This window comes from Lutra lutra, chromosome 4 (assembly GCF_902655055.1).
Source record: "Lutra lutra chromosome 4, mLutLut1.2, whole genome shotgun sequence".
Classification (NCBI taxonomy): Eukaryota; Metazoa; Chordata; class Mammalia; order Carnivora; family Mustelidae; genus Lutra; species Lutra lutra.
Genome location: NC_062281.1, coordinates 71,575,071 through 71,600,178, shown reverse-complemented (window position 1 = coordinate 71,600,178; position 25,108 = coordinate 71,575,071). Strand labels below are relative to the sequence as shown.

The window sequence follows — 25,108 nt, the reverse complement described above, 5'->3', positions numbered from 1 at the left end:
GACTGAAGTCCGAGAAGGTTATGTGGCGGGCAGTCCTACTAACCTATGAATGAGTTGCCATGGGAACCTAGGTCTCCTATCACTCCTTCTACTTTGTATGACATCTGCTTTCTGTTTCTGTTTTTGTTTATTAGTTTCTTTACAAAAATTTTTTTTCTAGCACGATTTACAAGATGGTGTATGAAAATGCATAAGCTAATACTGAAAAATATTTTCGGGTTTCCCATTACACTAGCATAGAAATACATCATTTTACCATCAGCTTTTCCCATAAGAAATAATTTTTTTTACTGCATCAAAAAGCTAGAGCTACTGGTCTCTAAAGAGTATTTCCTTCAAGTACTCATTGGCATTTTTGAACTTGCGGTTCATTTCACCTTTTTATGACTCCAGAAATTAAATGATTCTTGGCTGTATATCAAAAGATTATCATGTAGTTATTATTTATTTTTATAGCTCAGGTGAATCTGGTACTAGCTTATTATAGTGTATGTCCCATTGGCCAAATGAAAGCAATCTGGAAATATGACATGCATTTTTAATAATAAAAAGGCAATAATTCTGCATTCTGCAGAGGTGTACCAGCAGCTACTTAAGTGAGGTTTAATGTCAAATAAGAAATACTGTGATGTCCTTACTGAAATCTTGTGATAGTCACATTTATCTGGTCTTTTCCTGAAGTCAGGTGTAAACAACCACTTTGGAAGAGGATTTACTAAGCATCAACTTCATGTATCATTTTTCTTAACTTGTATACCTGTTATGATAAAGTAAAAATAAGCAGTAAAAACTTCCCTTCTGTTTTTAGAGTGGTAGGTATTCTGAAACATTGATAGAGACACAAATGTATATCATTAAATGTTTTACCTATGGCTTTGGGCCCAAGTATCATTATCTGAAAGTATTAAGAAAGAGTAACTAAAAGCCATAGAAAACTTATAAATCTCATTTTAGAGAATAATTACAGTTATCCATCACCAAACTGCTGGCAAGTAATGGCATTGCCTCATTGGATTTTTTTTTTTTATCCTTTTTTATGGGTCTGGCCTTTCTTCAGGTGTTAAGTCTATAAGCCATTAAGTGGATTTGAAGGGCTAGGAGGAGCAGAAACCTGGAACACTCTAGTCCTGTGACTTTAAGAATCTGCATTAAAAAAAAAGCATTGACACAATATGGAGAATTATCCTAAATAAATGGAAGTTAGAAGTGCAGGGCCATGTGGAGATTACCCAGTATTGGTAATATTCCAAAAGATATGTTGTATGTTATCAGCAGTGTTTGTAATAGACATAGAAGTTCTACTCTTACGCTACCTCCTGTAAGAGACTGTTACTCACTCAGTGATGTAGACACCAATCAAGTGTCTTAAAATAACAGAAATTTATTCTTTCATAGTTCTGGAGGCTAAAGTCCCAAATCAAGATTTTGGCAGGGCTTATTCACTCTTAAGCCTCTAGGGGAGGATTCATTCTTTACTTCTGGGGCCTTACAGATGCATTTCAGTCACCGCCTCTGTCTTCTTCTTATAAGGATGCCAATCATTGGATTAAGGTACACCCTACTCTGTTGTGATGTAACCAAAATCTGATTGCATCTGGAAAGACCTTGTTTCTAAATAAGGTCACATTCACAAGTTCGGGGAGTTCGGACTTCAAGATCTCTTTTTGGGAGACCTTAATTCAATCTGTAAGAGATTATACTTTTCCCAACTCAATGATTTAGGAGATTGGATATATTGAAAATGTGTATTTTTAGTACCAGTATGAAATGTGTGTTTATTACCCATGGCTGTATAAGAAATTACCCCAAAACTTTAGTGCCGTAAAACTACAACCAATTTATTATATCTCAAGATTTTGTGGGTGAAACATAAGCAGAATTTGGTAGGTAATTCTTCTCTGTGTGGTATTAATGGTGGTATCCAGCTAGTGGCTCTCCCAGAGGGTCAAAGATGGCTTTTATTCACAGCCAGGATGCTGTGGATTCAGGACTTTTCCACATACTCTCTGAGAAGGTTTTATGTGGCAGTTTAGGGCTCCAAGAGTAAGTAACCCAAGAGAGAGGAACTAGAAACTTTTAGTCTTTTAAGGGCCAGGTCCAAAAATTGGGTGAGTAAAGCTTTCACCCTATTCTTTCAGTCAGTATAGTCTCAGAGCACCCTCAGGTTTAAGGGGGAGAGGGATGACTCTTTGCAGAACGAGTGTTGTCTACCTTCTGGTCACAGATTACTTATATTCCTCCCACATTAAAGAATTTCACCTCATTTCAACATTGCCTTTAATTTAAAGAAGTTGATGATTAAATCAAAGCCATGTGTGGGTGAAGGTCTCTTGAGTATGGTTCCTCTCAGGCTGAGGACATGTGAACTAATGGGAGAATTGGTTTCCCTCCTTCCAATATATAATGCTCAGATAGGGATAGGATAACCCTAGGTTCTCCTCCTCAAAGAAGGAGAAAGTGGGAGGCACATAAAAGTTACTGTTTTATACTGATTTAGAAATCCAACCAGATGCAGGTCACTGGTTCCCTGATTAGGGTCTAGACTTCTTCCCCTAGAAGTGATTGCTGTGGCTCCTGGTTCTGACCTCTGCGTCAAACCTCCTTTTCTGCAAAAAGTTTATAGGGCTCTTGTGTATCAGATAATCCAATTCACCAATCAAAAACCACATGCACATCATTTTGAATATAGAGCTTGAAATGTAGCAAATTATACAAAGAAGCCATTTTGTCTACTTGAAAGGGTTTACTGAGCATATGTTAAGATTCACAAAGACCTTCTTTTCTGGCAGAGAGGGTCTAAGATGTATAACTCTTAAAGTCCTGGGAAGCCCTCTAGATCATTTACCCCATGGCCAGGTGGTAGTCCAGGTTTAGCCTTTGTCTTGAGGTCACTTCTGACTTTGCACATCCATTGCTGTGGAGCCTGGGATGAGAGACGGTTTCCTTTTTCACATCCAGTCTGCCTCAGCTCCTTGGTATTTCCTCTCAATCTGCTCCCAAACTCAGTCGTTCCTCTGTTCGCTCATCGCTCTTCTCGTATTTCGCGTTTGGCCCTTCCTCCATTCTGCCAGTTAGTCTTCTCTGCCGAGTCCACACATTCATTAGGTCCCTTTTTCCATCTTCTTCATGATCACATGCAACACTCGTGCCAAATTTTCAACCAATTCTGAGAAAGTATCCCATATTCTCCAGCTTCCAATGACATATTCTCAGTGACCCTCAATGCATCACCAACATTCTTTTCAAGGCCCTTGCAGCGTTTACTAACAATTTCTTTAAAGTCCTTTCCACTAACAGTCTCCTTGAGCCCCTTCCTGCTTCTCTTTGCTGCCTGCTTCCAAAACCACTGACACATGTCACAGGGTTTATACAACATGACACTACCAGGTAATGAATTCTGTTCCAGTTTTCTACTGTTGCATAAAAATCTACCCTGAAACGAGTGGCTTAAAACAATAACCATTTTATTAGACATTGTGATTTTTGTGGATTAGAACTACAGGCAGAGCTTGGGTGAGAGGTTGTTCTGCTCTAGCTAGAATCATCTGTAGTCCTTTGGAGGGGCCTAGAACCCAGATCAGCAGACTTTGTGTGAAGGGCCGTGTAGAAAACAGCGAGATGTACTGCCTATGAGGTTGTAATGTGCAAGTCACTACAGACAATATGTAAATAAGTGACTATGGCCATGTTCTAATAAAGCTTTATTTACAAAATTAAGCAGCTGCCCGACAGATCACAGTTTGCCAGTGCTTGATCTGTAAGACCCAAGAAAGGCTTTGCACATGCGCCTATTACAGTCGTGAAGATGGCTAGAAGGATAGCCTTCTTTCCCTCTTAGGTAGACACAAGACCTCTCTCCATGGTTTCTCTAGGATGGTAGTCTAAATTCTTACACGGAAGCTGAGGCTCCGCAAGTGAGTACTCCAAGAGACAGGAAGTGGAAGGTGACAGGTTTGTGAGGTTTAAGCTTAGAAACGTGCATTGTTTCTAATTTATGCCATTTTCATTGGTCAGTGCAATCACAGACTACCCCTCTCAGATTGAAAAGGAAAAGACATGACCCTTAATGGACTCTCTTAATGGAAATAGTGTCAGATAACCTGTGACTATATTTAATCCAACATAACGGGTGACTTTAATTTAACTCACTTATATATGAGATATCTTTCTACCCTCACCTTCCTACCCCTACCCTTCCTACCCTGTTGTAACTGGACACAGATATGAAAACAATAATCTAAGATGCAAAGCAGAATGAAACGTATCAAGGACAGGAACAAAGTCTGTGAATAAGGAAAAAGTTTTCCTCTACTCTCTCAGAATCCCTGTCTGCAAATTAAACTGCCAAGGGAAGATAATAGGAAAAATACATGCAGATTTATTCAATATAAGTTTTATGTGACATGGGAGCCTTCATAAGGAAATGAAGACCTAAAGGAACAGACCTGAGTGTTTTATTCTATGTTTAATGAAGGGCAGGTGGTCATGTAGAAATGAGGTTACTATAGTAAACTGGGAGAAATTCAGCAAGGCTTCTTTTTAGGAAAGGATGTTCCTTTCCTGGACTAGAAGGAGAGTACCTTTAATATAAGAGTTTTAGAATCTGACTCAGGGGACAAAGGTTGGGGGAAGGTCACATTGACCTGCTCTTGCTGGTTTTACAAACTCCTTCAGCTTGATATGCTAAGATGCCATATTTTAGGGTAGAATGTTCCAAACCACATTAGTTCCCTAATATAATAAATCTGGATATAGGCATGTGTTTTATAAGTAGTCAGTAACTCTTGTTTTATCTCTGTTACTGACCAGTGTAGTGGTTTTCAACTTGTTTTTAACTGGAACCTGTGATTTACATTGTGACCCAGAATAAAGATGCACAACATATACACACACACGCATATACATTCACATACAAAACAAGTGTCTTCAAATGACAGTCATTCTAATTCTGTGCAGTGTACTTTGATATTTTCCGTTTTCTATTTTTTCTATTGTATTTAATTTTTAGAACTTCTCACCATTGTCCCCTCAATTGATTTTGCAACTGCAGATTTAAAAAAAATTTTTTAAAAGATTCTATTTATTTACTTGACAGAGAAAGAGAGAGAACGTGCGTGGGATTGGGATACAGAGAGAGAGGGGCAAGCAGGCTCCCTGCTGAGTGGGGAGCCCAATGCAAGGCTTGATTCCAGGATCCAGAGATCACAACCTGTGCCGAAGTCAGATTCTTAACTAACTGAACCAGCCAGACGCCCCCCACAACTGCAGTTTGTTTACATAATCTGTAGTTTGAAAAATAACTGTCTAGAAGAGGCAGAGGACAAAGAGTCTTATGGGTCATAGTTGCACAATAACTTATTGTTAAAATTTATTCCTACAAGAAGATCTGGGAATTGATCTTGTAGGGGAATATGAAAGAACTTTTCACACCAATTCTTTGTCCAGTGGCTTCGCTGAGTATCTTTTGATGTATGTTATTTGATTCTCTGCCAATGATGTGTCTGCTAATTCTGAGCTGCTCTGATAAGACAGTAGTTTGAAGGAGCCATAAAACCTTAACTTTGGTGGGTTGTGAAAATAACATTATACCCTTGAGAAGTCATCACATTTTGTGAAAAAAAGTTTGAAATTTTTCTGGTTTGTGTAGAAACTGTATATTTGTATCATGTTAAGGCATTGAACTAGGAAAAAATAGGGGAAAAATGACAATGAAAATAATTTGATTATAGGATTCCTTATGACAAGTATACAATGTAGCCGTTCTTTAGTTTTACACTAAACAAGAGTGTACTCAGAGCTTGGAATGCAGCACTAAACAGGATCTCACAAATTTGCCGTCATGGGACTTCCATTCAGATAGAAGAAAACAAGTAAACAGACAAAGTATCTGTGAAATGGGATGGATTATATGAAAGGAGCAAACATGAGCAGAAACTGAGAATGTTGGAATCAGCTCTTGACAAAGAGTGGTCAGGGAGGGTCTCTCTGAGCAGGTGACAATTAAGGGAAGAAGCATGAAAAGGAGCTGCCTGTGATTAGATCATGGGGAAGAGCCTTCCGGGGACTAGGTAGAGTCCGGGATTAGGATGTGGTTGCTGTGCATGGGAACTGAAACCCCAGAGTGAGTGAAGCCTAGTGAGTCAGGCTAGGGAGTTGTAGGAGCCGGGAATGTGAGGGAGGTGGCCAGGAACCCATCCAGCAGGGTCTCATAGACCACAGTAAGGACTATGGAATTTTTTTTCCCCTTTAGCCCAAGAGGAAGTTACTCATGTGCTTCTGCAGGAGAGGGTGAGTTTCAGTTTATGTTTTAAGAAGCTAAAGTTTTACTGCTTTACTGTAGCAATTGAATCAGAGAGAACCTTTTCCTCTTAAACTGTAGGGGAGGAGAAATAGTTTTTCCTCTGCCTGCCATTCTTGGTTCTTGGCTGTAACACCCCTGTAATAAAAGACAGACTAACAGGAGAAAAGCCAACAGAAGTTTAAAACCAGTATACCTTGGGAAAATTGAGCTAACTCTCCAAAATGGCCCAAAACTTCTCCACCTAAAGACAAAACAAAGTGGAGGGTGGGGAGTCAGTCCTGGTAGGTTATCAGAAAAAACGCTGTGAAAAAGGATAAGGTTGTTATGCAGATTTAAGTCTAAGCCTTCTCCACTGATAAGAGTTTCTAGAGATTTAGAGTCATTCTTCTCCTTCTGATACAGAGAACGAGACATCCTGGGGTGCCTGGGTGGCTCGGTGGGTTAAAGGTCATGGTCTCAGGATCCTGGGATCCAGCCCCACATCGGGCTCTCCACTCAGCAGGGATCCTGCTTCCTCCTCTCTCTCTGCCTGCTTCTCTGCCTACTTGTGATCTCTGCCTGTCAAATAAATAAATCTTTAAAAAAAAAGAAATGAGAGGGAGACATCCTTACAAATGCAGATTTCCCTTATAAACATAAATGCCTCTTACAAAAGGATAACTTGAATTTCATTTTAGGTGCTTTTCCTGTTTGCCTGTTTTTTAAAAAGTAACCAGCTCAAAATAATCAATGTGTCAAAGAGGTGTATTGTGAGGGTGGCATATTCTGCTCCCCTTCACTATCCATTAAAATAATGACATTTTTATGCATCTAGAAATTGCTGCATGTACTTTGGTGCTATTAGATTACTCTTTGAACTGTTGGCTACAGCATGATTTCTGTGTTGCTTATTTTAGAATTCATAGGACATACAGACGACTCACTTGTTAGCCATTAATAAATCTGAGACCTTTAAAGGTGTAAGAGCCTATTTAGCCAGAAGGGTAGAACAGCCATTTTGTTGTTTATGCAGTAAAACTTAAACTGACCCTGCCCCTCCGAGGGGAACTTATTTAAAAGCAAGTCCGGGAAACCAGTCCCAGGTAACAAAGCCCAAATACAAGGGTGGGTCAGGTCAGGTAGAGATAACAGCCTGAATGCAGGGACAGGTGGGGTCAGGTGGCAACTTCCAATCAGTAAAGCGCGTATACTGTCTCCCTAGCTACGAAGGAGTGTGGGCCCCACCTTTTGGGTGCCAATTCTGACCAAGGTAATAGGCTACTTCAAATGTCTACTATAGGGTAAATTGTAATTCAATTGGCCTCCTGCGTGTGACCTAGCATGACTGTACAGTTTTCTCTGTATATTGCAATCTCATTGGCCACCTATGTGTGGCCAGGCTCAACCACATGGTCTTTGCTCTATAAAAGTTAGTCTGGGAGGCAGGGAGGGGTGGCCTCTTTGCAAGAGACGTACCTGGCTGGTCAGTTTGATTCTAGATGCTTGGCGCGAAATAAAGCTTTGCTTGACCTTTGCTTTGTATCAGTCTCGCTCCTTTGACCATGGACCCATTATTGGGGGACCCAAAATGGGGTACCCAACAAAGGCAAGGTAAAAAAGCAACAGTGGGAATTTAGAAATATTTGTATTTACTTATAAATTCAACAGGGATTGTTTTTCAGGTAACTATAGTATACCCTGTCTCTTACTTTACAGTGCATAATTTGGTTCCAAATATATTTATAAAGTTACTTTTAGGACAAAAAGAAGGGGATGGAAATCCTTACATTTTGGGCATCTGGGCTTGAATAGCATGTTAACAATAATAGAAAGTCTAACTGAAATTAATCCTAGAAGTTACTGAACTTGTGAGTTAGAAGAAACCTTAGAGTTCATCTAATCAAAATCCCTATTTTAGGGGCGCCTGGGTGGCTTAGTGGGTTAAGCCTCTGCCTTTGGCTCAGGTCATGATCCCGGGATTCTGGGATTGAGCCCCGCATCCGGCTCTCTGCTCATCGGGGAGCCTGCTTCCCTCTCTCTCTCTCTCTCTGCTTGCGTCTCTGCCTACTTGTGATCTCTGTCTGTCAAATAAATAAATAAAATCTTTAAAAAAAAAATCCCTATCTTACTAAGAGGCAGAAGAGGTCACAGAGTTAGTTGGTGATTCCTTCAGTCAAGGTAGAGTATCAAAAGCAATTGACTTAAACTACGTGCATTAACTCTCTAAAGAAACTACTTCACAACAATGTAATTCAATAAAATACCTTCAGCCTTTCTCTATAGTTTTTGCGTTTTCCAAAGAAGAATCCAAATTCTCGCCCTTTTGTATGATCCAACAGAAAAAATTATTTCTAAAATTTAGAGCCAGGAGGCAAATAAAAGCAGAAATTACTTCTTTTGTCAGCAATGATATCCATGAGGTTCATCATGTTTCCCTTTTTCACTTTGTGTCCAGGAGCCTCAGAGTTAGATCAACCAGATTATAGAAATTTTCTCCCTTTTCATTCTGTTGTTTCTGATTTCCTGTTCAATTCTCTTTATTTTTTTTTTTTGTATGCACATTTTTGTTGTAAGTCACTCCAAAATGCCTTTTGAAAGCTATTGAACTATAAATCATTCAGAAAAAACAATAATTAGGGACAACGTCAAGACTGTAATTTAGGTCCTCCAACTCTCAATCCAAATTTCAATCCATTGCTTCATTGTTGAGAAACATTCATATCTCTATTTTTTCCCATTAGAGAAAAATAAAAATTAGCTGTTTCTGGTATTTTTGTAAAAGAAGGATATGAAGCAAAAGAGATGTCTGTCTACATGTGTCTCTATAACTTTGGCTAAAATTTCAAAAACTTCACCACACCCTTAACTCTAAAGCAAAAAAGAAAAAAAGAAAAATTGTTTTATTTGTTTAGAAATATGGAAGTATTTTATTGACACTCAAAACTGTCCAGTCTTGTATGAATGCCTATATATTTACAATCAAAATCTGGGACAAATTTGTGTTTTCTTTTGTACACAGACTGTATCCACAAAGACCAATGCAATAGAAACCTTTTACATGAAGCTTTTCCTCTGTCACAAATGTGTTTGGGTTCTTGCTTTCTGAATCCATTAATGTATTTGAATATCACCCAGTCACAAACTGTGGGACATCAGGTTGTCGGGCCCCCACCACAGCCCCCCACCCCTGCCCAGTGGAGAAGGCTGAGACTTCCGCACAAAGGCATACTCAGAGTTCTTGATGTTTTTCATCTGGTGACACCATGTTACAGGGCTGCTCTATCCCTGGTGCGCTGAAGGGACTAAGGGTTACTACTGCCACTGCAGCCTCAGCCAGCATGGCACGGCTGCCTAATGTTCTCTGAAAAGAATATATTAATAATGTCAAAAGTTAGGTGAAGCCATCAGTCATGACAAGAGCTGCCCTTGAGAGGTTAAGATTTGCTGTCTCAGAATCCACTGGGAGCCATGGTAGATGTTAGAAAGTTGGAATGGGGCATACTTTCATATAACTGCCAATATTCCAATAATAGCCATTGGGAGGAGAAACTGAGAATATACTTCTAGAGGGGGCACATCTGATGAGAAGAACTCAGTGTGGAAAATACAAGCAGAGGATGTTATTTCCAGCTGGTATACATCATATTTCCTTTATTATCATTATTATTGCAGAGGACTAAGAAATGACATTATTATTAATCCTTTAGAAAATCACTTTGGAGCCCACGTTATGGTACATAGCCCATAGTCCCAACTGATTACATTGCATTCAAATCCTGATTTTGTGACATGACACCTGGACTACTCTGGGCAACAGACTTAACTTCACTTTGCCTCCCCTCTTCATCTGCAAAAGGGGGATAATAGTAGTACCTACCGTGTAGGATTGTAGTAAGGATTAATGAAGCTAATATTTGTAAATTGCGTTGAACCCTGCCTGACATAAAGTTAGCATTATTTGAATAGTTACTATTTTCATATAAATTTTCCTATTTACTCAGTTGGAAAGTTATTTTCCTAATAAAACATGATTCTCTCATTCATATATATAAAACTACCATCAAAAAACTCCTTACTTTTTCTCTTGGGACTCAAGTCCTTCCAGCTCCCTTTTCCAGGCATCCCTGAGGACCATTCAGGAATGGACTGCAACAGTAATGGGTGGTCTTAAGTCCAACTCTTGAGTCCCAGCACCTCCAAGAGGATCCTTTCATTGTTCTCCTTGACCAAAATCTCTTCTCCTAGGCTCAGAGGGTAAGAGTTGCTCCAGTTTTCTGTCCCTCCCACACAATGTAACCCAGAGTTTGTAACTTTTTTTGTCCAAGGACTGCTTTGGCTATCTTTTGAAGCCAATGAATTGCTTCTCAGAGTAGTATTTTTAAATGTATAAAATAAAACACAATTGATGACAAAGGAAATCAAAGATATTGAAATAACACTTATCAAAGTGTTTTTAAAATGTTGCAGGAATGTATATGGTTGCTTATTACTACATTAAACAGCAAGCTTTATCAGAGGACCTAATAACTTCCATCATTCCAAAGTGGTGAGGAGCATGACCAATGTTTGAAAAGAAGTATAATAAGTATCATGTGAAATAAAATTAAAATATTGTCATTTTTATTGGCAACAAAGTCACAGGTAGTGCTAATAGTACTATAGTTTGTTGCCTACATTCAGTAATTGAAGATGTAAATTTCAAATCGATATTAGTGAAAATAAAAATATATTATTTTCTCATTTAAGTTGACAGAATCCCAGAATTCTGTCCCTTAGTGGGCCAAGGTCCCTTAGTGGATACCATGTCAAGGATCCCTGTTCTAATCCCAGATTGAACGAATACTCATTCCTTTCTGGTCTTGGAGAAGGAAGGAAAGAAGAGCATTAGAATGGGTCAGCATCCCTGACCCAGACTGCTGTGCACCTCTATCAACAGCATCCTTGGGCCTCATCTTCCCAGCCTACCCCCACTGTCACTCTAGGCTATTTTCTAGACTCTTGGCTTCCTACTACCATTAGCTAGTTAGTTTCCTTCTTTCTTTTGATATAATTGACATATAATTTTTGTAAGTTTAAGGTATACAATGTGTTGTTTTGATACACTTATATATTTTAATAACATTACCACCGTAGCATTACCTAACACCTCCAACAGATCACAAAATTTCCACCTTTTTTTTGTGGAGAGAACATTCAAGATCAAATCTTTCAAGAACTTTCAAGTCTATAATACAGAATAGTTAACTATAATCACATTGTTGTGCATTGGATCCCCAGAACTTACTCATCTTCTTGCAAGTTTGTACCTTTTGAACAATGTCTCTCCAGATTCCCGCCCTCCCCACCCCCTGCCTCCTGCCCCTGGTAACCACCACTCTACTCTGTTTTTGAGATTTCAGGGATTTTTTTAAATCCCACATATAGATGATATCATAGAGTATTGGTTTCTTTGTCTGATTTATCTGATTTAGCATAATGCCCTCAAGGTCCATCCATGTTTTTGCAAATGACAGGATTTTCTTTTTTTCTCATGATTGAATAATAATCCACTTAAGGCTATTTCTATGTCTTGGCTATATGGAAATACAGCAACTATATGGAAATACAACAAATACGGGAGGGCAGATACCTTTTCAATATCCTGTTTTCATTCCTTTAGATATATATACCCAGAAGCTGGATTGTTGGATAATATGGTGGTTTTATTTTTTATTTTTTTGAGTACCACCATATGGGTTTTTTTTTATAGTGGCTGCACCAATTTACATTCCCACCAACAATGCCATTTCTCCACATCTTTCCCAATACTTATCTTTTATGTTCTTTTTAAAAAGATTTTATTTATTTGAGAGAGAGAGAGTAAGCAAGAGAGAGTGAGCACAAGCAAGGGGATCAGCAGGCAGAGGGAGAGGGAGAAGCAGACTCCTGGTTGAGCAGGCAGAGGGAGAGGGAGAAGCAGACTTCCGGTTGAGCAGGGAGCCTGATGCAGGGCTGGGATCATGACCTGAGCCAAAGGCAGGCTCCTAAATGACTGAGCCACCCAGGGGCTCCTCTTTTGTGTTCTTGATCAGAGCCATTCTAATAGATGAAGTGCTATCTCACTGTGGTTTTGGTTTGCATTTCCCTGGTGATTAGTGATGTTGAACATCTTTTCATGTACTTATTGTCATTTGGATGTCTTCTTTGGAAAAAAGGGTATTCAGCTTCTCTGCCCATTTTTAATTGGATTGCTTTTGTTGTTGTTGTTATTAAGTTGTGTGAGCTCTTTATATATTTTGGATATTTGCCTTCTATCAGATATATGGTTTACAAGTATATCATTTCCAAAAATTTTCTTTCATTCTATATTTTTTTATTTTGTTGATTGTTTCTTTTGCTTGAGAAAGGTTTTTAGTTTGTTGTAGTCTCACATGTTGATTTTTGCTTTTGTTGTGTGTGCTTTTGGTGTCATATCCAAAAAAAATACTGCCAAGACCAATGTCAAGCCGACATTGACCCCTTATGTTTACTTCCAGGAGTTTTATGGTTTCAGGTTTCATGCTTAGTCTTTAATCTCTTTTGTGTTAATTTTTGTAATTGGTATAAGCTTAGGGTCTAATTTCATTCCTTTGCATAAAATTATCCAGTTTTCCCAACACCATTTATTGAAGAGACTAGCCTTCCCCTACTGAGTATTCTTGGTTTCCCTGTCAAATATTACTTGACTATGTGTGTGAGAGTTTATTTCTGAGCTCTTGATTCTGTTCCACTTATCTCTGCCTGATCTTATGCTAAGACCACACTGGTTGTGATTACTATAGCTTTGTAATACAGTTTGAAATCTAGAAGTGTAGTGTTTGCTTTGGCAACACATATACTAAAATTGGGACAATACAGAAGTTAGCATGACCCATGCAGAAAGATGACCTGCAAATCCATGTAGCTTTCCATATTATTTTTAAAAAAGAAAATCAGGTATCGCAATGACCCCAGCTTTGTCCAATGCTTTCTTTCTTGCTTTTCTGTCAGAGTGATTATATCTAATGCTGAAAGTCAGGTATTGAAATTCCCTACTATTATCATGTTGTTGTCTGTTTCTCCCATTTTTTTTTCAAGATTTTTTATTATTATTATTATTATTATTATTATTATTATTTTGAGAGAGAGAGAGAGAGAGAACCTGAATGCACACGAGTTGGGGAAAGGGAAGAGGAAGAGAATCCTCAAGGAAACTTCCCACTGAGCACAGAGCATGACTCAGGGCTCAATCTCATGATCCATGAGATCACAACCTCAGCCAAAATCAAGAGAGGGAATGCTCAATCAACTGAGCCACCCAGGTGCCCCTCTCCTGTATCTCTTAGTATTTGTATAACATATTTAGGCGCTCCATCATTGGGTGTGTATATGTACAGTTATTATATCATCTGGACGGACTTGATCTAAGTGACTTTGTCATTACATAAAGACCTTCTTTTTTTGTAGGTTACCATTGCTGGTTTAGTTTATTTTGTCTGATATATGTATAGGTGCCCCTATTTTATTTTGGTTTCCACTTGCATGGGATATCTTTTTCCATTCATCAGTTTGGGCCTAGATGTGTCCTTAAAGTCAGTCTCTTTTAGGCAACATATAGTTGTTGGGTCTTGTTTTTGTTGTTGTTGTTGGTGTTATTTGCTTGTTTTGAAATCTATCCAGTCACTCTGTCTTTTGATTGGGTAATTCATTCCATTTACATTTAGAGTAATTACTGATATTTAAGGACTTACTAATGTCATTTTCTTAACTGCTTTCTGGCTGTTTCATAGTTGTTGTTGTTGTTTTTAATTTATAGATTTTATTTATTTATTTGACAGAGAGAGCACAAGTAGGCAGAGAGGCAGGCAGAGGGAGAGGGGGAAACAGGCTCCCTGCTGAGCAGAGAGGCTGATGTGGGGTCAATTCCAGAACCCTGAGACCATGACCTAAGCCAAAGACAGAGGCTTAACCCACTGAGCCACCCAGGTGCCCCCTGTTTCATAGTTTTATTGTTACTTTTCCCCTCTCTTATTATGTACCTTTGTGGGTTGGTGATTTTCCATGAATTCTCTTTTTTAAAATCTTTTCACTAAACTCCTGTTATTATTCTGTTATCACATTAAAAATTCCCTGGTTTAGCAAAAGTACTAAAAACTGTACTTAGTATGTTGTTTATAGGAACTAGCCTTTTGAAATGAATGCAAAATTGCTGTGGTATGGAGACCACATTTTGATTTCTCATAAATGAAACGGGAGCCATTATGGGCAATGTATAATGACTACTCAAGTGTTGCTTATTATTTTTGAAGTTAATACTGCTAATATGAGGGAATATGTCAACAAGTTTAGGATAAAAGAAAAAAGCCACTTGAAAAGGCCTTTCATTTTGACATGGAAGTGTGGATTGATTGTTGAGATTCAGAAATACATTTGACAACCAAGTGGGTGGGTAGAGGGTGTTATAATGGCTTCTGGGTCATCATAGTCCTTGAGCTGGATCTTGATGGACTTCTCTGAAAACTGAATAAATAAAGCACTTTTTGAGGTCATTGTGAAGTGAGGAACAGTAAACATCAAATAGTCCATTCTCTGTGACTCCCATTTAGAACAGTTGATGTCAATGGCAAATATACTGTATATAAGCACATAATGTACTAATGTTCATCGTGTATATGTATTATACATAAGTACGTAAATACATACCATGTTTCTAGATATCTATATTTTGAATTACTGTTATCACAATAATACTCATGCTTGTGGTATTTCAAAGTTCTATACACTAAGGGGAAGAACCTTTAAATGGCATTTTAGAATGAGAACATTAAATTGCCTTCTGCTTTGAGTTTTGCTTTTTTTTTTCCATCTAGGGAGTTCAATATTTATACATAGGCTTTTAGTAGAGAGTAGTGCATTGTGTTTTCTCCACTCTATATTTTGCTTTTCTTTATGAAATGGCAATGCGAAAGGGTGAACTGCATGATCTACTAGCTACTTTATAGTTTCTAATTGCTATATTTTTTTTTTTTTTTTTTTTTTATTAATTTTTTTTATTTTTTCAGCATAACAGTATTCATTATTTTTGCACCACACCCAGTGCTCCATGCAATCTGTGCCCTCCACAATACCCACCACCTGGTGCCCCAACCTCCCACCCCCCACCCCTTCAAAATTCCCAGATCGTTTTTCAGAGTCCATAGTCTCTCATGGTTCACCTCCCCTTCCAATTTCCCTCAACTCCCCTCTCCATCTCCCCTTGTCCTCCATGCTATTTGTTATGCTCCACAAATAAGTGAAACCATATGATAATTGACTCTCTCTGCTTGACTTATTTCACTCAGCATAATCTCTTCCAGTCCCGTCCATGTTGCTACAAAACTTGGGTATTCATCCTTTCTTTCTTTCTTTCTTTCTTTTTTTTTTTTTTTTTTTTTTACAGCTTTATAAACATATATTTTTATCCCCAGGGGTACAGGCATGCGAATCGCCAGGTTTACACACCCCACAACCACAGCACATACCCTCCCCAATATCCACAACCCCACGCCCTCTCCCAACCCCCTCCCCCCATCAACCCTCAGTTTGTTTTGTGAGATTAAGAGTCACTTATGGTTTGTCTCCCTCCCAATCCCATCTTGTTTCATTTACTCTTCTCCTACCCCCTCAACCCCCCATGTTTCATCTCCTCTCCCTCATATCAGGGAGATCATATGATAGTTGTCTTTCTCCGATTGACTTATTTCGCTAAGCATGATACCCTCTAGTTCCATCCACGTCGTCGCAAATGGCAAGATTTCATTTCTTTTGATGGCTGCATAGTATTCCATTGTGTATATATACCACATCTTCTTTATCCATTCGTCTGTAGATGGACATCTAGGTTCTTTCCATAGTTTGGCTATTGTAGACATTGCTGCTATAAACATTCGGGTGCATGTGCCCCTTCGGATCACTACGTTTGTATCTTTAGGGTAAATACCCAGCAGTGCAATTGCAGGGTCATAGGGTAGTTCTATTTTCAACATTTTGAGGAACCTCCATGCTGTTTTCCAGAGTGGTTGCACCAGCTTGCATTCCCACCAACAGTGTAGGAGGGTTCCCCTTTCTCCGCATCCTCGCCAGCATCTGTCATTTCCTGACTTGTTCATTTTAGCCATTCTGACTGGTGTGAGGTGATATCTCATGGTGGTTTTGATTTGTATTTCCCTGATGCCGAGTGATATGGAGCACTTTTTCATGTGTCTGTTGGCCATCTGGATGTCTTCTTTGCAGAAATGTCTGTTCATGTCCTCTGCCCATTTCTTGATTGGATTATTTGTTCTTTGGGTGTTGAGTTTGCTAAGTTCTTTATAGATTTTGGACACTAGCCCTTTATCTGATATGTCATTTGCAAATATCTTCTCCCATTCTGTCAGTTGTCTTTTGGTTTTGTTCACTGTTTCCTTTGCTGTGCAAAAGCTTTTGATCTTGATAAAATCCCAATAGTTCATTTTTGCCCTTGCTTCCCTTGCCTTTGGTGATGTTCCTAGGAAGATGTTGCTGCGGCTGACGTCGAAGAGGTTGCTGCCTGTGTTCTCCTCGAGGATTTTGATGGATTCCTTTCTCACATTGAGATCCTTCATCCATTTTGAGTCTATTTTCGTGTGTGGTGTAAGGAAATGATCCAATTTCATTTTTCTGCATGTGGCTGTCCAATTTTCCCAACACCATTTATTGAAGAGGCTGTCTTTGTTCCATTGGACATTCTTTCCTGCTTTGTCGAAGATGAGTTGACCATAGAGTTGAGGGTCCATTTCTGGGCTCTCTATTCTGTTCCATTGATCTATGTGTCTGTTTTTGTGCCAGTACCATGCTGTCTTGATGATGACAGCTTTGTAATAGAGCTTGAAGTCCGGAATTGTGATGCCACCAACTTTGGCTTTCTTTTTCAATATTCCTTTGGCTATTCGAGGTCTTTTCTGGTTCCATATAAATTTTAGGATTATTTGTTCCATTTCTTTGAAAAAAATGGATGTTACTTTGATAGGAATTGCATTAAATGTGTAGATTGCTTTAGGTAGCATAGACATTTTCACAATATTTATTCTTCCAATCCAGGAGCATGGAACATTTTTCCATTTCTTTGTGTCTTCCTCAATTTCTTTCATGAGTACTTTATAGTTTTCTGAGTATAGATTCTTAGTCTCTTTGGTTAGGTTTATTCCTAGGTATCTTATAGTTTTGGGTGCAATTGTAAATGGGATGGACTCCTTAATTTCTCTTTCTTCTGTCTTGTTGTTGGTGTAGAGAAATGCAACTGATTTCTGTGCATTGATTTTATATCCTGACACTTTACTGAATTCCTGAACAAGTTCTAGCAGTTTTGGAGTGGAGTCTTTTGGGTTTTCCACATAGAGTATCATATCATCTGCGAAGAGTGATAGTTTGACTTCTTCTTTGCCGATTTGGGTGCCTTTAATTTCCTTTTGTTGTCTGATTGCTGAGGCTAGGACTTCTAGTACTATGTTGAATAGCAGTGGTGATAACGGACATCCCTGCCGTGTTCCTGACCTTAGCGGAAAAGCTTTCAGTTTTTCTCCATTGAGAATGATATTTGCGGTGGGTTTTTCATAGATGGCTTTGATAATATTGAGGTATGTGCCGTCTATCCCTACACTTTGAAGAGTTTTGATCAGGAAGGGATGCTGTACTTTGTCAAATGCTTTTTCAGCATCTATGGAGAGTATCATATGGTTCTTGTTCTTTCTTTTATTAATGTGTTGTATCACATTGATTGATTTGCGGATGTTGAACCAGCCTTGCAGCCCTGGAATAAATCCCACTTGGTCGTGGTGAATAATCCTTTTAATGTACTGTTGAATCCTATTGGCTAGTATTTTGGCGAGAATTTTTGCATCTGTGTTCATCAAGGATATTGGTCTGTAGTTCTCTTTTTTGTTGGGATCCTTGTCTGGTTTTGGGATCAAGGTGATGCTGGCCTCATAAAATGAGTTTGGAAGTTTTCCTTCTATTTCTATTTTGTGGAACAGTTTCAGGAGAATAGGAATTAGTTCTTCTTTAAATGTTTGGTAGAATTCCCCCGGGAAGCCGTCTGGCCCTGGGCTTTTGTTTGTTTGGAGATTTTTGATGACTGTTTCAATCTCCTTACTGCTTATGGGTCTGTTCAGGCTTTCTATTTCTTCCTGGTTCAGTTGTGGTAGTTTATATGTCTCTAGGAATGCATCCATTTCTTCCAGATTGTCAAATTTGTTGGCGTAGAGTTGCTCATAGTATGTTCTTATAATTGTCTGTATTTCTTTGGTGTTCGTTGTGATCTCTCCTCTTTCATTCATGATTTTATTTATTTGGGTCCTTTCTCTTTTCTTTTTGATAAGTCTGGCCAGGGGTTTATCAATCTTATTAATTCTTTCAAAGAACCAGCTCCTCGTTTCGTTGATTTGTTCTATTGTTTTTTTGGTTTCTATTTCATTGATTTCTGCTCTGATCTTTATGATTTCTCTTCTCCTGCTGGGTTTAGGGTTTCTTTCTTGTTCTTTCTCCAACTCCTTTAGGTGTAGGGTTAGGTTGTGTACCTGAGATCTTTCTTGTTTCTTGAGAAAGGCTTGTACCGCTATATATTTTCCTCTCAGGACTGCCTTTGTTGTGTCCCACAGATTTTGAACCGTTGTGTTTTCATTATCATTTGTTTCCATAAATTTTTTCAATTCTTCTTTAATTTCCTGGTTGACCCATTCATTCTTTAGAAGGATGCTGTTTAGTCTCCATGTATTTGGGTTCTTTCCAAATTTCCTCTTGTGATTGAGTTCTAGCTTTAGAGCATTGTGGTCTGAAAATATGCAGGGAATGATCCCAATCTTTTGATACCGGTTGAGACTTGATTTAGGACCAAGAATGTGATCTATTCTGGAGAATGTTCCATGTGCACTAGAGAAGAATGTGTATTCTGTTGCTTTGGGATGAAATGTTCTGAATATATCTGTGATGTCCATCTGGTCCAGTGTGTCATTTAAGGCCTTGATTTCCTTGTTGATCTTTTGCTTGGATGATCTGTCCATTTCAGTGAGGGGAGTGTTAAAATCCCCTACTATTATTGTATTCTTGTCGATGTGTTTCTTTGATTTTGTTATTAATTGGTTTATATAGTTGGCTGCTCCCACGTTAGGGGCATAGATATTTAAAATTGTTAGATCTTCTTGTTGGACAGTTCCTTTGAGTATGATATAGTGTCCTTCCTCATCTCTTATTATAGTCTTTGGCTTAAAATCTAATTGATCTGCTATAAGGATTGCCACTCCTGCTTTCTTCTGATGTCCATTAGCATGGTAAATTCTTTTCCACCCCCTCACTTTAAACCTGGAGGTGTCTTCGGGTTTAAGATGAGTTTCTTGTAGGCAACATATAGATGGGTTTTGTTTTTTTATCCATTCTGATACCCTGTGTCTTTTGATTGGGGCATTTAGCCCATTAACATTCAGGGTAAGTATTGAGAGATATGAATTTAGTGCCATTGTATTGCCTGTAAGGTGACTGTTATTGTATATTGTCTCTGTTTCTTTCTGATCTACTACTTTGAGGGTCTCTCTTTGCTTAGAGGACCCCTTTCAATATTTCCTGTAGAGCTGGTTTGGTATTTGCAAATTCTTTCAGTTTTTGTTTGTCCTGGAAGCTTTTAATCTCTCCGTCTATTTTCAATGATAGCCTAGCTGGATATAGTATTCTTGGCTGCATGTTTTTCTCATTTAGTACTCTGAATATATCATGCCAGCTCTTTCTGGCCTGCCAGGTCTCTGTAGATAAGTCTGCTGCCAATCTAATATTTTTACCATTGTACGTTACAGACTTCTTTTCCCGGGCTGCTTTCAGGATCTTTTCTTTGTCACTAAGACTTGTCAATTTTACTATTAGGTGACGGGGTGTGGACCTATTCGTATTGATTTTGAGGGGGGTTCTCTGAACCTCCTGAATTTTGATGCTTGTTCCCTTTGCCATATTGGGGAAATTCTCTCTAATAATTCTCTCCAATATACCTTCTGCTCCCCTCTCTGTTTCCTCTTCTTCTGGAATCCCAATTATTCTAATGTTGTTTCGTCTTATGGTGTCACTTATCTCTCGAATTCTCCCCTCGTGGTCCAGTAGCTGTTTGTCCCTCTTTTGCTCAGCTTCTTTATTCTCTGTCATTTGGTCTTCTATATCGCTAATTCTTTCTTCTGCCTCATTTATCCTAGCAGTGAGAGCCTCCATTTTTGATTGCACCTCATTAATAGCTTTTTTGATTTCAACTTGGTTAGATTTTAGTTCTTTTATTTCTCCAGAAAGGGCTTTTATCTCTCCCGAGAGGGTTGCTTTAATATCTTCCATGCCTTTTTCAAGCCCGGCTAGAACCTTGAGAATCGTCATTCTGAACTCTATATCTGACATATTACCAATGTCTGTATTGATTAGGTCCCTAGCCTTTGGTACTGCCTCTTGTTCTTTTTTTTGTTGTGAATTTTTCCGCCTTGTCATTTTGTCCAGATAAGAGTTTATGAAGGAGCAAGTAAAATACTAAAAGGGTGGCAACAACCCCAGGAAAATATGCTTTAGCGAAATCAGAAGAGATCCCGAATTGTGAGGGGGGAGAAAGGGGAAAAAAGGGGTTCAGAAAGAAAGAAAAAAAAAAAAAAAAAAAAAAGAAACTATTAAAAAAAAGAAAGCCGATAAAGAAAAAATATAAAATAGGAAAAAATATATATATATTAGATAAATTATTTAAAAAACGTTAAAAAAAGAAAACGGTAAAAGTTAAAAAAAAATTCAGCAGAAGAAGAGAAAAAGAAAAAAAAATTGAAAAAGAAAAAAAAATTAAATTAACTGCAAGGCTAAAAAATCATGGGGAGAAAGCCATGAGTTCCGTGCTTTGCTTTCTTCTCCTCTGGAATTCCGCCGCTCTCCTTGGTAGGTGAACTTGGTCCTGGCTGGGTTTCCCGTTGATCTTCTGGGGGAGGGGCCCGTTGTAGTGATTCTCAAGCGTCTTTGCCCCAGGCGGAGTTGCACCGCCCTTACCCGGGGCCGCGCTGAGTCATCCGCTCGGGTTCGCTTTCGGGAGCTTTTGTTCCGTGAGCGCTTTCCGTAGAGTCCGGAGGACGGGAATAAAGATGGCGGCCTCCCGGTCTCCGGCCCGGAGGAGCCGAGAGCCCGGGGCCCCACTCCTCAGTGCGCCCTCAGAGAACAGCGCCCAAAGACTCCCGCCACCCTGGCCTCCGGCTGCGCTCCGAGCTGACCGAGCCTGCGACCGGTTCAAGTCAACCCCGAGCTGAGAGTCACTCCTCGGCTCTGTCTCTGCAGCCGGCTTCCCCGTTCTAATACCGGTAAGCTCTGCGACACTCAGACACCCCCGATCCTTCTGCGACCCTGCGGGACCTGAGGCCGCGCTGACCCTGCCTGGGCTTCCAGTTAAGCCTCTGGAGCGATGTCCCTCAGCGGAACAGACTTTTAAAAGTCCTGATTTTGCTCCGTTGCTCCGCCGCTCGCCGGGAGCCGGCCCCTCCCCCCGCGGTCTATCTTCCCGTCGCTTTGGATTCACTTCTCCGCCAGTCCTACCTTGCAGAAAGTGGTTGATTTTCTGTTTCTGGAATTGCTGTTCTTCTTCTCTTCAATTTCCCGTTGGATTTGTAGGTGTTTACAATCTTTAGATAAGCTATTTAGCTGATCTCCCGCTACCCGAAGTAGTCTCAGCCTGCTACTTCTCCGCCATCTTGACTCCTCCCCCTAATTGCTATATTTTTAATCCTGCAACTCAGTTGCCTGTATGTGTTGACTGAAGTCGGTTTTCCAGCATGCTAAATAGGGAATGTTAAAAAACTAAGAAATTTGAAATTGTGTCATGTACTGTATAGGCTATAAAATATGAAATTTCAATAATTTTTAAAATTTTTTTTTACCTATTAATGAGTTTCATTTTCTTGTGTTAAAATGATCTTGGAAATAATCACATATACATTTCAAAGGCTTTAAAATCATCCACACACACAATAAGTGTGTATGAAGGGGATGATTAGATCTCCAATTTTGCTTCAGAAGGTATGTAAATGGTAAGACTTGGCTATTGCTGGGTCTGCCAGGTGCTTCTGCTTTGATGTTATGGGGGCTGGGCTCCACATGCCACCAGAAAGATGGATCTGAGTCCTGTTATCCTACATTAGCAGTTCACTCAGGAATCATCAAGGCCACTGCAGACCATAAGACTTAAGCCGGGTTCTCCATGATTCAGAGAAACCACAGGGTACTATAATTCAGTGACCATCATACAACAATTCAGATTGTGATTCGAAATGGGCACAGTAACTTCTCAGCAGTTTTATTCTACAAGCAAATGAATGCTGAGACATCCCAGTTTATCTTTCATTTATTATGGTCAAACTAAAAATTCTAGTAATGAATGATAGTATACAATAAGGGAACTGCGGACATTTAGAGAAGTGACAATGGCATACATTCTTGAAGAACCAGTTCAAACACCTGCTTTGGATAGATACAGTTACAAGTGATGCTTTCCATTATAAACTGTAAATTGGTTCTGGATGATAGAGTAGTAATTGAAGGCTTTAATGTGAAGACATCTACTATAAGTTCAGTTCATTAAAATAAGAGTGCTTGGATTGTCTATGTCTTCTATAACTTAAAATGACATTTCTATGAAGGGAAATAGGAGCTTTTGTTGAATTAATTTTATCCAAAGAGGAGAATATATTGGTGCTTTAGACTGTGGGAACTTCAGGAGCCCATGAAGCTATTAATGTAGAAATCACAGTGGAGATAAAAGAAAATGTTGCATATCTCCAGATATGAATCTTGCCTTTTCTAAAGAAGATATCAGAAAAATTTAGAAGAAAGATTCATCTCCGTGTTCAAAGATTCTGAAAAGAGAGATCATCTAAGAATGGATAAGAGACATTCAAAAAGCAAATCCTGACTATACAATTACAAATGATCCTAATGCAGATGAAAAAGTAAACATTTCTATGGAAATATAAGTAGACACATAATAAATCAACCTTTGAAAGGAGATGCACATAAAAAGAGCACAGAAAAGGTGCATAACTAAGTAAGGATTTTGAAAAAAGAGGAAGAAAACTTTAAAAAATGCCAGAAAGTCTAAGACCTAAAATGGGATGTTGTTTTGAAAAATGTTAAAAATTTTAAGAAATAATTTTGCAAAAATAATTGGTGCAAGGATAACAAGAAGGATGTGATGGGCTCACTCCTGGGATTAATAAGCACAAGTTACAAAATTATAATGAGAAAGCAAGAACTACCTATTCTTCATTGCTTCCATTTTGTCTAAGTACAAGAATGAACTTTAAATCAAAAGGAAGAGACTCTTCATCATTCATATAAGAGATCAGACAATGAGAAAGTACTTAGTTATTTAAATAAGTCAACTCTCAGAAGAATGGTTAGGTCTTAACAAGAGTTTGAAGATACAATCTTAGATTCACTGTCAGTGTATATATATATTTTTTTTCTCACAGTCATTTTGTCTATGAATATACTAGGTTGTCAAAGGTAAGCAATCTATAGATTATTATACTATTTATCTCTAGTGAGGGCTAATAAACAGAGCATAAGGTGAGTATTTTGAAAAGAATGTAGTGATCACTAGGACATCTCCTGGGTTCACTAAAAGCAAGTCATCCAACTTAAATGATGTTCTCCTTTTTGTAGGGTTACTAATCCCAGAAAGTCTGCTTGTCAGGTTTGTGGATAATGTGGTTTTTTTAGGCATTGTAGATATATTTAGTGACATTACCAAAACTGAAAAGGTTTCTGTTGGTTTGCATGAAAGAAAGAAACAGACAAGATGATTTCTATCATCTGTCTATCAATCAATCTGACACCAGAGGGGGCAATATATATTTAACAACATTAATGTACAAATGGTCAGTGGTTTCAGTTTCTCACAATTTTTATGGGAGCCCCTTGTGTCTTTGCCTCCTAAAAATAGCTAACACAATCTTAGCTTGCTCGACAGCCATGCAATGCTGAAATTAACAGAACTCTTCACCAAGCAGTCCTCATCTGGAGCATCCAGGCTTGCTTTTGAGCTGTGAGCTTTAAGACAGACCCTAATAAATACGAATTTCCTCACCTGAGGAGATTGAAAACCATGTCATATGAGAAACTGTTGAAATGGCTGGTGGATATTAGTGTGGAAATGATTAAGCATGATGATTATATTCCAGTATGAGAAAAATCATCTGCTCTACTTGTTGCTCACCCAAGAAGTAGAACTGACTAATGAATATGAGCCAAAGCCTATCTGTCCCATTCAAAAGGGACCAAGAATGTCCCTGTTTTCAGATCCCTGGTTTCAGGTAAGTCCTCTCCATTTTCAGATTTTCAGTTTAAGTTTAGCAGAAGTGTTAACTGGCTGCTTAATCCTTGAACTTGACCAGGTTATTATTCAAACACACCTGACCTAGAGTATCTAATTCTAATAGTAATCATTTGATAAATAACTCCGTATGGACAAAGAGTGAGTCTAAGTATTTCCTGAGCCTTAAGCTATTTCTCAGTATTTTTCATTTTTATTTCTCAAAATACATCATTGTATTTCTTCTGTCATAGTTAATTGTGCAATCAAGCTGTGTGCACAAGGTGGTAGTTAGTTTCCCCAGATACCTGGAAGGCCATGTGTCTTCATGTGGAAGTATAGCAATGGGATTTAGAAAAAGATTTATTTATTTACTTGAGAGAAAGAGAGAGGGCAAGAGTAGGGGGAGGGGCAGAGGGGGAGAGAGAGAGAAAATACTCGAGCAGACTCCCCACTGAGCATAGAGCCTGACGTGGGGC

General features: G+C 38.8%; 1 protein-coding gene and 1 non-coding gene across 2 annotated transcripts in view; both read left to right on the top strand.

Annotated features, from left to right (window-relative positions):
* The window catches only part of NKAIN3 (sodium/potassium transporting ATPase interacting 3), a 653,340-nt gene that overhangs the window by 104,216 nt on the left and 524,016 nt on the right, over nt 1–25,108 (top strand). The window lies entirely within an intron of this gene.
* LOC125099509 (U6 spliceosomal RNA) lies at nt 13,113–13,216 on the top strand. Its single transcript, XR_007127230.1, has one exon. It is a non-coding gene; the product is annotated as a U6 spliceosomal RNA (small nuclear RNA).